Raw genomic sequence first — 13,471 nt, forward strand, 5'->3', positions numbered from 1 at the left:
GAAGAAGAAGTTCTTTCATGATGTGAAACACTATTATTGGGATGACCCATGTTTGTATAAGTCTTGTGCCGATGGGATGATAAGAAGGTGTGTTCCGAGAGAGGAAGCTACCTCCATAATGAGCCATTGCCATGACCTACCTTGTGGTGGCCATGCAAGTTCCAAGAAAACGGCCGCTAAAATACTTCAATGCGGTTTCTTTTGGCCAACTTTATTCCGTGATGTTGCCTTTTATGTTAAGGGATGCGATAAATGCAAAAGGAGTGGAAATATCATAAGGAAACATGAAATGCCAATGAATTTCATGCTTGAGGTTGAGCTTTTTGATGTGTGGGGGATATATTATCAAGGTCCCTTCCCATCATCGTTTGTAAATGAGTACATACTTGTGGCGGTCGACTATGTAAGCAAATGGGTTGAGGCAATCCCGACCAAAACTTGTGATGCTAAGGAAGTGATCAAGCTACTTAAAAGGATCATTTTTCCAAGGTTTGGAGTCCCGAGAGTCCTCATTAGCGATCGTGGTACGCATTTCGGAGAAAGAGAATTAGAAGCTTTGTTGAGAAAGTATGGTGTGCAACAAAGGAAGAGTCTTGCTTACCATCCTCAAGCTAATGGGCAACCCGAGATTTCCAACCGGGAGTTGAAGACTATACTCGAGAGAACCGTGAACAAGTCGAGAAAGGATTGTTCCTTGAAGATTGATGATGCTTTGTGGGCTTACCGGACGGCCTTCAAAACACCAATCGGTACCTCACCATTCCGATTGGTGTATGGCAAGGCTTGACATTTGCCGGTTGAACTTGAACACAAGGCATATTGGGCCATCAAGCATCTCAACTATGACTTGAAGACGGCCGGTGAGAAGAGACTTCTTGATTTGAATGAATTGGAGGAATTTAGGCTAGAAGCCTATGAGAATGCTAAGTTGTACAAAGAAAGGACGAAAAGATTTCACGACAAGTGCATAATTAGGAGAGAGTTCAAGGAGGGTGAATTGGTTCTTCTATATGATACCCGTTTGAAGTTCTTTTACGGAAAGTTGAGGTCGAAATGGACCGGACCCTTCACCGTTGTCCGATCTTTCCCTCATGGCGCGGTTGAAATAAGCCAAGGAGACCGAACTTTTAAAGTAAACGGTCAAAGACTAAAGCACTATCACGTAGGCAATCCCGTCCAAAGGGAAATGAATATCCTTGAAACCTTTCTAGTCAATTAAGCTTTTTCGTCCTCATCATGAAAATTGTTGGCTTGTTTACTTGGTCGAGCCTACGACATAAAACAAGGGCGCTGCATGGGAGGCAACCCATGGAATTTGTATATAGCATGCATGTTAGGTGGTTAGTCATCATTTCATCCACTTGGGAAAGCTTGACGGAGGGAAGGTGGACAGGCGGCCGGCTTGCGTATCGGCGCCGAGGCGTTAGAAATTTTGGGAGTCGAAAAATTGCAAAATCAAGCTGAGATGACTGAGGGCCGGCTGACCGGCGGCCGGTCGGCGTACCGGCGCCGAGACATATGCTTTTTGACACTCAAAATCGATTTTTTGAAAAAAATGCTGAACGACCACGGGCCGGGCTGCCGGTGGCCAGTACCCATCCGGCTCAATGTCCCTCTTTCCGCGTCTATATATTCATTCACCCACCCAAATTCCCTCCACTCTCTAAAAATCGCTCTCTCTCTCTCTCTCTACAATCCCTCAACTCAAAATCCTCTCTAATTCCCTAATCAACCCACACACCAATACTCAACCTTTCCAACTTACTTGAAGATGGCATCCAAAAGGACAAGGGCGGACACGGCTAGGGCCACTATGGACTCGGCTCCGTTCGGGGTGGCTCAAGTGACGGATTCCTCGCCGGATCCCGACTTCCCTAATCTTGTCTTCGCATCCCGGGCTCAAAAATGTAAGTTCCTTTTATTCAAAAATCGTCCCATTCATGCTACTAAATTCATTTGTAGCCAAACTATGAAGGATTTAGGGATAGATACCGATGCCAAGAAACTATTTAGGGGGGTTGGAATGGGATTCTTGTATACCCTTAAACGATTGACTTACCCTTGCCTTACTTGGGAATTTTTGAGCTCACTTCAAGTGGATAAAAGGAGAAGTACCGGTGAAATTGTTGAAATTAGGTTCCGTCTTATGAACCGCAACCATACTATGACCTTGAAGAGGTTTGGAAAAGCTTTCGGTTTGAATTACATGGACTCTTATAGAGAACCCGCTGAATTTCATTATTCTAGGGTTTGGGAGGCTATTTCGGGTAAGCCCGATCCCACAGTAGGGAAAAGGAGTGCCAACTCTATTCATTTTCCGGCTATTAGGGTTTGGCATCGATTCATGGGGTGGACTATCTTTGCTAGGAGTGAACCGTGGGACGTTAGAACCGATGAACTAAACATCCTTGGCTCTTACCTTTTCCAAAAGCCCAAGCCGTTTCAAATTAACATAGCTCACCACTTTGTGCTCCACCTTCGGAAATTGGCAAAGTTCCCGGATCAAAGTGTGGGAATATTTGTGGGCGGGATGATCACGCAATTGGCCAAGGATATTGGTGGGTTTGATGAGTCTTTGTACAACCCGGTTCAAGAGCCCAATGTCTTATCAAAATTCTACTTGACCCACTCTTTGGAATGGTTTAAAGTTGACCCCGCCGATAATCGTGAATATTGGAAAATCGATGACAAGGATTCAATTGTCCTTCCAAATACTAAGGCAACAACTATCAAGCAAGATCAATCTAGTTACCTCCTCACGGTACATGAGCGTGACCACACCGGGGGTGCCCGGCAAACACTTTCTCGGCGAGAACGCCATGGCCCGACCTCCGAATCCCACCCATCCACTTTTACCTCTTTGCCACAACAATTTGACACTCACTCTATGCCTTCCACGTCTCAACAACCGAACTACCAATACCCTCCCCTTGACCCGACTTTGGTAGGGTACTTTGACAACTTGAACTTGGGGTTGGATGAATTGAAGAGTGAAATGAATACTCGGTTTGACGCGGTGAACCAAAGGCTAGACCATATCTACTATAACCAAGGAGTAGGGAACTACCTTATTTATGATGATTATGCCCGCCGCGGGTTTGTCACTAGGGATGGGCCGCACCCGGATTACTTCCAATGGCCCGCCCAAGGATACACCGCACCGACTATTCGTGGAGGGCTCCACATGCAGTCGGATTACTTCGCTAACCCGGCCTTTCCTACTCTCGTGGTTCATCAAGAGAGTGGTGCGTGGTATAGTGGAGTGGCTCCTACATTTCAAGGTGACGCGGGGGCTTCGGGGTCCGGAGGAGGGTGGAACTTGAGTACCGATGATGATGTTATTCGTGACGCGGGAAATGATGATTTTAATTTGGATGATGATATTTATTTTGAGAATTGAGTTGGTGAAGTGGAGAGGGTACTTTCAAATGTGAGCTCTTGGCAATGGTGGCTTCCTATGCATCTCGTTCCATGACCCTTTGTTAGTATTTCATCTCTCCATTTCTTGAAGATTTGTAATATTTCTTGTTGGTTGGAAGAGTAGAGTGGCTCTTGGTAATTCATAGCCTTGCACCATCATAAGGCTTATGCTCCCGTTTGAAAATCCAAAACCTTCGGTATGCTCCTCATATTCAATCCAAATTCTCTTATTCATGTTTAATTTTTCGCATGCATTTAGTTAGAAATTCACTTAGTTGCATTCATATAGGATTGCATTAGATTTCAATTTTGTAACATATTGTCACATTTAGTTATTGCATACATATAGTATAGCTTGCATCGTATTTTAATATTGCATATAGATTAAATCATGCATTGCATGCTTATTTTAAAACCAATAAAAATTCGAAAAATAAAAATCACCAAAAACATGTTTTTCATTTAAAAATAAATAACAATCCACCAATTTAAAAAAAATACAAAAACATGTTATTTCTTTTCAAATATTCAAAAATAAAAAACAAGTTCTTTTATTTCTCCAAATTGCCCTCCCATGTCTATAAATAAGTGTGGGGAGGGCCTAAAAAAAAAAAGAAGAAAAAGAAAACCCAAAAACATGTCTTTTCATTTTAATTTCCTCCACACATTTATTTCCATTTGGAAGTAATGTAAAAAAATAAGTGTGGGGAGGAAATTCATATATTAAAAATCACCAAAATATGTCTTTTTAATTTTTCAAAAACAAAAAAAAAATCCCAAAAATATGTTATTTTTATTTTGAAAAATCAAAAAAATTCAAAAATATGTTCCTTTCTTTTTTCTATTCACTCCCTATGCTTTTGTCCATTGAGGACAATGTACATTTCAAGTGTGGGGAGGGAAATATCCACCTTTGTGAATATTGTCTATATTTGTTCATATCATTATATACTTGTAAATTTAAGAAAAAGTAAGAAAATGCCTAAAAATTGAAAAATTTCTGAAAAATACAAAAATATTGCATTGTATATATATGTTTGACTAACCTTTGGCTTATGCATCTACCATTTGAGGCAAAAAGGAGCTAGAAGTCGCTTGGTAAATTCGTTCTAATCTCTTACTCCTTTACCGTTCTTCCTTTTTGTATCTTGTATATTTGAAGGAGAATGGGATTTTGTGCCTTGGATGTTCCCTTGGGGAACTTGTGGATTGTTGGTATTGATTTGCTGCTAGGATTAGTCAATATTGTTGCATGTTTACCTTATGTTCATTTCCATATCTCGCATGCATATGTCCGTGTATATACATGTTTTTCAATTTGAAATCTTGCATCCGTTTGTAAATAAATGTTTTGCATGAACATGGTCTAGGAAGGGAACCAAGTACTCCCATGATGAGTTATGTGTCCAATTGTGCCTTTCCCCTTCCCGTGACTTGCACCCGTGACCTCTTAGTTAGCCGAGGGAGGTGGGCTTGGCCAATGAGTTTAGACCGACCTTGTGAGACCTAGGGTCGTAGACTAGACCTTAGGCTCGACTTAGCTACTCAAAGGTAAAGGTAGAGCCTCCTAGGGTGGGTACATTCATACCCCGCCCTCAACTAGGTTTGAGAGTAGGCCTCCTCGCGAGGCGTGTCACATCAAAACGCATAAGTGTGTCGTATCGTCCTTAGACTATGAAATTGCATTACATTTTTGTGCACATGATATGAAGCAAAAGTCCAGTTGCATATGAGCCTCACATAGCCAAATAGCCTTGTTTTCTCCCTTCCATTATTTTCCCTTTTTGATTCATCCCCTTTAGCCTTAGCCTATTCATTTGGCAAACCCACCAAAATAGCTACATTCCATAACCACCCTTCCTTAATCAAGAATTGGTCGGTTTTGTAGTTGTGTTGTAGGAGGTGATTTGGGTCATGATGGTGGATAATGTAAATGTCCACTCGGGTCAAACGTTTGGTGTGTATTTGGCGTTGTAAATAAATAAGAGGTTTTGAAAAAGGAAATGAAAAACAAAAATAGAAAAGTGAAAAAGGTCATGAAAAATAAAAAAAAAATGAGTTTTGATGTATATATTTGTTGAGAAGAAAAGGAAAAGGCAAGCAACACCCCTCCTCATCATTAAACGGGGTAGAAAAAGCCGTTGCTAAATAAAAGGGGCAAATTGATGTTTTTCCAAAATGAGTCGGGTTTACACAATTTTTGCATGACTTGGGAAACCTAATTTTTGTTACGGTGTAGACGTTACCATTTGTTGAAATAAGAGGAGTACTTTTGAGTTTTTTCCAATTTGAGTTGGGTTTATGCAATTTTTGCATAGTTTTGGTGATCCATGCTACGTTAGGGCATAGACGTGTCTCATGTGTTGCAATAAGAAATGGGTTTAGATGTGTCGGCAATTCTTGATTTGAACTCCACATATCCAAACGGTGCTTGCACCAATCCCGTTTCGACCTACTCCCTAGCCCCGTTACAACCCCTTGCTTCATATTGTATGCATTTTTATCATTGTTTGCATTTCATTGGACATAGGACGGTCTTACACATTAGATTGCGGGCACGTTTTCGCTAGTCGAGTTAGGAGAGTGATTTTGGTTACTTTTTGTCACAAAAATCACCTTGTTCTTTCATTGAGTGACGAGTGAAAACCGTGAGGATGTCGTTGCCTAGGTCCCCTTAGTCATGGGTCCTTGGGTTGAATCTCGTGTCGGTTTAGTAAATCTCGGCGGACTTGCCCTCTTCCCCTCACCCCGCTCTTGAATTTGTTTCTTGGGCATTGGTCACATTAGGGTAGCTTGAGCCATGATTAGGGGGTTGGCACCTCAATTGGCACTTCTGAGACGGTACTCCCGACCAAGACCATGTTTTGTTGCTTGAAAAATCCGGCCACTTAGATGAGGAAAGTGGACCATTTTTGAGATGTATTATATTGCTTGATTACGTGCTTTCATGATAGATGCATCACCATTTTGTAGCAAGACCCAACTTGCCTTGCAATAGGGCACTCTTCCCTCATGGGTGTCAAATTGTGAGTTGAAGGGGCGTTGAGTGCGCTAATACTCAATCGGCTTAGTTAGTAGCGTAGTTGAGTGATGCTTATATTGTGCACCCACTCTCCGTAGTTATCTTAGTAGTGCCTTGTACGTAGGTTGAGGACTTACTCGGGGACGAGTAAGGACTAAGTGTGGGGAGATTTGATGAATGAACATTCGGCCCCTCTTTACCCTTCTTTTTGCTAATCTTTTGGACTATTTAGGCACAATCTTAGGCCTTTTTCTTGCATTTTGCCCCTCATTTCCGCTACTACCGATTCCGGTATTTGATTGTAGGTAATTCAGCTAGCTAAAGGAAGTTTGGCAAGAAACAAGGCACACGAGGAAGTTAGCAAGGAAGAAAGGGGAGGAAAAAGCGGAGGACGTCCCTGGGCCGACCAGCCGGCAGCCGGCCAACCGGCAGGGCGTCATATTGGCCATTTCAAGCTTCGAAATTGTGATGCCTCGGCGCCGAAGGGGCAGCCGGCCGCCGGTTGACCGACTGGCGGTCGCTGCTACACGTGTTTTGTCTTAATTCCCCTTTTTGCAACCTAAGTAAGAGGACACTATAAATACTCCCTAAAAACCGTGTTTAGACACACAACCCTAGATCTGAATTTATTTCCTCTTCCAAGTTTAAAACTTTGTTAATTATTTTGTTAATCATTCCTTAATTAGACAAGTTCTTCAATTAGTTGGTAATTGAAATTGGATTGTAAGAAGATTGAAGGTTCCTCCTTCTTTATTTTTCTATCCTAATTCCTTTCTTGCTATTGAATTGGTATTATTTCTCTCCCTATTTTCATTAGTTTACATTTGTTCTTCCTTCAAGTTTGTTGATTGTTTATGATAAATTTGCATCTTTGTTGTTTGATTGTTGTTGTTTTCACCATTGTTCATCTTTTCATTGTTCATCTTGTCTTTGATTCTCTTTCCTTTGTTCATCCTTGTTATTTATACTCAAAGATTCAATCTTTGAGTTGATTGGGTTAAAGATTGTGTCTTTTAGTCTACTAAACCTTGTTATTAGGTTAAATCATCTTTCTTCATAATTATTGTTGGATTGTTGCATGTTTAGAAGTAGAATTCATCTTCCCACCATGTTTATGTTTAAAGACTCCATCTTTATTGTTTATTTTGCCTCTAGAAACATGATTAGTGAGTAGTCTCCTTCTAGGACTCGGTTTGACCCGGTATGTGTAATTTCACTAATTAATTATCGTTGAGGCTAATTTGTTGGGGGAAATTGGTGATGCTAGTTTAGAGGAATTTGCATGTTTAAGGTTTGGCTTTTGGGTAGTGTCGACTTGTGACCCTTGTCCACCAACGGGAGTTGGTTAGGTTGTAAATTGGATACCCGAAATTAGACCTTGTCACCAACTAAGGTTGAGACCGGAAGGGAGAACCGAGGGAGGGTGCCTCTAGGCTAGCGTTTGAAATCGACCTCCGGAAGGAGGAGTGGGATGACCCGGAATACGATGAGTACTTAATGATCTTGACCAAATTCTTGACCTCCTTGGAAAAATGCATGTTTTCGTGGTTGTTGGGTTTTGAGTTAGGAATACCAACTTTCGAACCCGGGAGGGGGGTTAGTTGGAGTAGCTAGTGTCCTTTTGCGAACCCGGAAGGGAGGTTCTAGGCGAATTAGAGCCATCTCCCCCTTACCATTCTACCCCTTTTGATTAGCCGAGACGATTAGTATGTGGAATTACTTATATTCGTGGGAGAACCGAGTTCTAGTCCTTCCCATTACTTGATCTATTCTTTATCATTTAGCTTGTTCTTATCTTGTCTAGTTTATAGCCTTTAATTTTGTTAGTTTAGTGCTAGTTCGTTACCACCCTCTTTATTTTATATCGACTTAGCTAAGCTCGTGAATTAGAACGATTAGTACTCCACCTACTCCTTGTGGGATCGACCCTCTAAAGTGTACAACGATAAAATCGTGCACTTGCGAGGTATAACTTGATACCATCACCCAGGATTCTTCTATAGTGAGTGATAACATTGCAAGGCATAATCCAATACAGTATAATGGGTTAGGTGAACCATCTTTACTAGGGGAGTGGCATAGGGAGTTTGACAATCTTTTTGAGTTACTAAACTGTCCTGCGGAGATGCAAGTTGATCGAGCTGTTTATTATTTGAGAGGAAAGGCGGGATTGTGGTGGACCCGTAATAAGGAAGTCTTGAGGGAAGCTTGGAGGAAGAGTGGTGGACCTTTTATCTCATGGAAGGGTTTTAAGGGGACTATGAGGGATGTGTTTGTACCAGAGCATATTAGGAGTAGGATGAGGGCTGAGTTTGATTCTTTCAAAATCACAGATGAGATAACTGTGGAGACCTATCACAATAGATTTATGGAATTGGCTGAGTATTTATCCGATTTGAACTTTAGTGAGGAGATTTTAGCGATGAGATTTGAGAAGGGGTTGACCACTAACATTAAGAAGACGCTGGCAGCTGGGCAACCTAGTAGCATGGATGATGTTTACCAGAGAGCTGGGCACGCTGAGAGGATTGCTGATATGTTAAATGAGGAGAAGAAGGAGAAGGAAGAGAAGAAAGGAAAGGGAGAAAAGGGGAAGAATGAGGCGGTTAGTAAGAGTGCAGAGGGGAGCAAGAAGCAGACTACCAACCAGTTTCAATCTTATTTCCCAAGTGGTGCGTTTTATGGAGGAGTAGGCCGTGGTACTGAGGGGAGGTCTGGTGCTGGTACAAAGGCTGGAGTGATTTTCCACAAGTGTGGAGGATTTGGACATAAGAGGTTTGAGTGTAAAACTAGAGTGGGAGAACATATGAGAGGTTCTGGAAATGGGAATCAGAATGGAGGTTATCATACACCTAGGTCAGGCTATGGGAGCAACCAACAATCATGAGGTTGGAGTAACCAAAGGAGTTTTAACAACTACTTTAATCAAAATCGTAACCATGGTGATCAAAGCAATGGTGGGAAGTCAGCGGCTACTACCATGCGGGAGAGTGGAGGAAAGAAGACCTAGATATTAGGAGGTTTAGAAAGTTATATTTCATTTCATTTTATTTTATTTTGTTTGAGTGGAGGAATTTAATTTATGGTACCTTAATAACAATTGTTTGCAAACTTCGGGACGAAGTTTATTCTTAGGAGGGTAGAATGTGACACCTCATATTTTGAGTACTTCGAGATAGAATTTCGTGTTAAGTTTAATTCATGGTGATATATTTTGAGAATTAATTCGTAATACATTTTGAGTAATTGATAATTGTTTGCAATTAATGATGGTTGAAGTGGTAACCTTGTGTTACGAGTTTTATATGATTGGTATGTTAGCATTTATGGGTGAACTTCGGGACGAAGTTCATTTTAAGGGGGGAACACTGTAATACCCCGTAATTATAAAGGTTGATAAGTGAATAATTTATGTAATTCAAATAATTAATTAATTAGTAATAATCGTATTTATAATAATAATTATTGTGAGACGGTAATTAAACGAATTAAATAAAATAATAAGGTAAGACGGGCTTATTACTAGTGTCGACTTGAGCATGTGTAATATGGAGTAATAATGGCATTAGTATACTAATTTACATAATTGATTATAAGGAAAATAATATTGGTATAATAATAATAATAATAATAATAATAATAATAATAATAATAATAATAATAATAATAATAATAATAATAATAATAATAATAATAGTAGTAGTAATAATAGTAATAGTAGTAGTAATAATAATAATAATAATAATAATAATAATAATAATAATAATAATAATAATAATAATAATAATAATAATAATAATAATAATAATAATAATAATAATAATAATAATAATAATAATAATAATAATAATAATAATAATAATAATAATAATAATAATAATAATAATAATAATAATAATAATAATAATAATAATAATAATAATAATAATAATAATAATAATAATAATAATAATAATAATAATAATAATAATAATAATAATAATAATAATAATAATAATAATAATAATAATAATAATAATAATAATAATAATAATAATAATAATAATAATAATAATAATAATAATAATAATAATGATGATGATGATAATAATAATAATAATGATAATAATAATGATGATAATGGACCATGCTTTCAACCTTGTTGATCGCGTGACCATGCTTCTGGAAGTCCATTAGCTCAATGGTCTTAGTTACTCTTCTGGCCATAATCTCACTGCCAAAACCAGGACAAGTACTGACAGGTCCACCTAAAACTGTAACACCACGCAAGGGCCGAGCAATAGAAGGGGGGAAAACCCCAGGAAGCGGACTCTCAGGATCCTCAACAGGCCAAAAGACCTCCGTCTTGGAGACATTAAGATGCAGTCGGACCCGCAATGTGAGTTGCTTCTACTTCGAACTTGTACTAGTATTTCTAAGCTCTATTTCTCCCTTCATACTTGCTCCCCAGGTGTTTTTGGGTCGGTCCATCTTCCTTTTGATGCTGCTCTTCGTTCCAACTTGAAACGTATTGTCACCGCGTCTGGCCCGGGTTTTGGGGATTTGGCAGTGGCGCCTTGCTACATTCCCTTTTCATCTTGGTGGTCTTGGTGTCTATGCGGCGGGAGATGTTTTACTTTATGCTTTTATTGCGTCCCGTTTGCAGTCTGCTGATTTGCAGGCTAAGCTCCTCGGACCTTCTGGTATTGTAGCTGCTGGCCCTGCTTTTGACGATGCCGCGCGGGTTTTTACTGCGACTATAGGCTCTGGTATCTTAGGTAACCCTCGTGAAATGGCTGCCCCCAAACTTATGCAGAAATTGGCTGACATTTATTTCGCGACGGTTGCTGCTGCCTTAGAGTCTGATTTCTCTTTGACACCACGCCAGCTTGCTTTGTGGCAGTCTCAGTAGGGTTCCCACTCCTCTGATTGGTTGCGTGCGGTTCCTATCTCGGGGTTGGGTCAGACTATGAACGGGAGGACTTACCGTAGTGTGCTTGGGTATCGTCTAGGTGTTCCGTTATTCACGGTATCTAGGCCCTGTCCTGCTTGCTCTCGGGGTTTTGCTGGTGATGTATTTGGGGACCACGCTGTTTCTTGTACTGGTACTATCGGCGTTAAACATTGGCATAACCTCGTCCGTGACACTCTTTTCGACATCTGCTATAGATCTGGTAATTCTGCGGGAAAGGAGGTGGATATCGGTTTGGTTGACTGGCATGTTTTATTCTTGGGACAGAGGGCGTGATGTGTGCGTTGACTTGACAGGGTCTTCTCCTTTGACTCAGACTGGGATGACGGATTTTGTGCCTGGCCGGGTTGTTGCTGATGCTGCTCAGCGTAAGCGTGCTAAGTACGGGGATTTGTGCGCGGCAGCGGTTTATGGTTTCCGTCTCTTCTCTTTCTCATCACTTGGGGAGCTGAGTTCGGATGCTGTTGCATTGCTCAAGCGGGTCCAGAAATTCTCGGCATCTCAGGATGCGGGGGCTCGGGTGACCGCTTCCATTTTTACTAGACTTAGCTTTGTTGTTGTTATGGGTGTGGGAGCCCAGATTGTCTCTCGGCTCCCTACCAATTTCATGTAAACTTTTACTTTTTATTTTATTAAAAGTCGCGCGCATCATTTTATATAAAAAAATGATGTTAATAATGATGATGATGACAATAATAATAATAATAATAATAATAATAATAATAATAATAATAATAATAATAACAATAACAATAATAATAATAACAATAACAATAATAATAATAACAATAATAACAATAACAATAACAATAATAATAATAACAATAATAATAATAACAATAATATAATAAGAATAAGAACAAGAACAATAATAATAATAAGAATAATAATAATAATAATAATAATAATAATAATAATAATAATAATAATAATAATAATAATAATAATAATAATAATAATAATAATAATAATAATAATAATAATAATAATAATAATAATAATAATAATAATAATAATAATAATAATAATAATAATAATAATAATAATAATAATAATAATAATAATAATAATAATAATAATAATAATAATAATAATAATAAACCGGTCCCTCTCTTCTTTCTCTCTCCTAAATCATAATAAACCGGTCTCTCTCTTCTTTCTCTCTCCTAAATCCTCTCTAGGTCGACGAATTCTGATTTGCTTGCCGGAAATTCGCCGCCTATGGCCCGAAACCGGCCGCCTCGAGCAGTAGGCTCCTCTCAACCCATTGGCTCTTCAGCGACACCAATAATTCCGGAATCATCAACTGGTTCTCCAACTGCGACTGCTACTGGGGTTTCTTCGGCACCGGGGGTGGCTTCTTCGTCCTCTTCAGCGGAAAAGGCTCAACCTCAGGAAGCTCCGAAAAAATCTTATTCTCAGGTTTTGAAGAACTCTTCTAAAGGTATGAACCTCTCATATGTTCATTCGGAAGCTAATTCTCCCATTACCATTGATGAAGAGGATATAGTGAAAGAGGTTGAATATTGGCAAACTACTTTGGTGGGAACTGTTCTGGGTAAGCAATCCTCTCTAGTGCAAATTGAAACCCTAGTTTATAAATCCTGGACGCATATCACAACTCCTGAGGTAATCTATTTTGCTAAGGGTTGGTACTATTTTCGATTTGCTAGTGTTGAGGATATGGATAAAATCAGGTCTGATACTTGGAATGTTAATGGATTCCCCTTGGTCTTCAAAACTTGGAGTCCCACTATTGTGGATGAGCTTAGTATTACACATGTGCCAGTTTGGGTTTTGTTTCCTGGGCTAGATCCTTGTTTCTGGTCAAAGAGTGCCCTAAGTAAGGTTGCTAGTGTTGTTGGTAATCCTATATGTGCGGATGAACATACAACAAATAAGAGTAAACTGGCTTTTGCTCGCATTTTGGTGGATGTTGATCTATCTAAGGACTTACCCAAGGCTGTTCAGATAGAGTCTCCTTATAGAGGTACTCTATTACAGAAGGTTGAATATGAATGGCTCCTCTATTTTTGCACAGTGTGTAAGAAAGTGGGGCACGCAAAGGAAAGATGTAA

Source organism: Silene latifolia, chromosome 9, assembly GCF_048544455.1.
Source record: "Silene latifolia isolate original U9 population chromosome 9, ASM4854445v1, whole genome shotgun sequence".
Taxonomy (NCBI): domain Eukaryota; kingdom Viridiplantae; phylum Streptophyta; class Magnoliopsida; order Caryophyllales; family Caryophyllaceae; genus Silene; species Silene latifolia.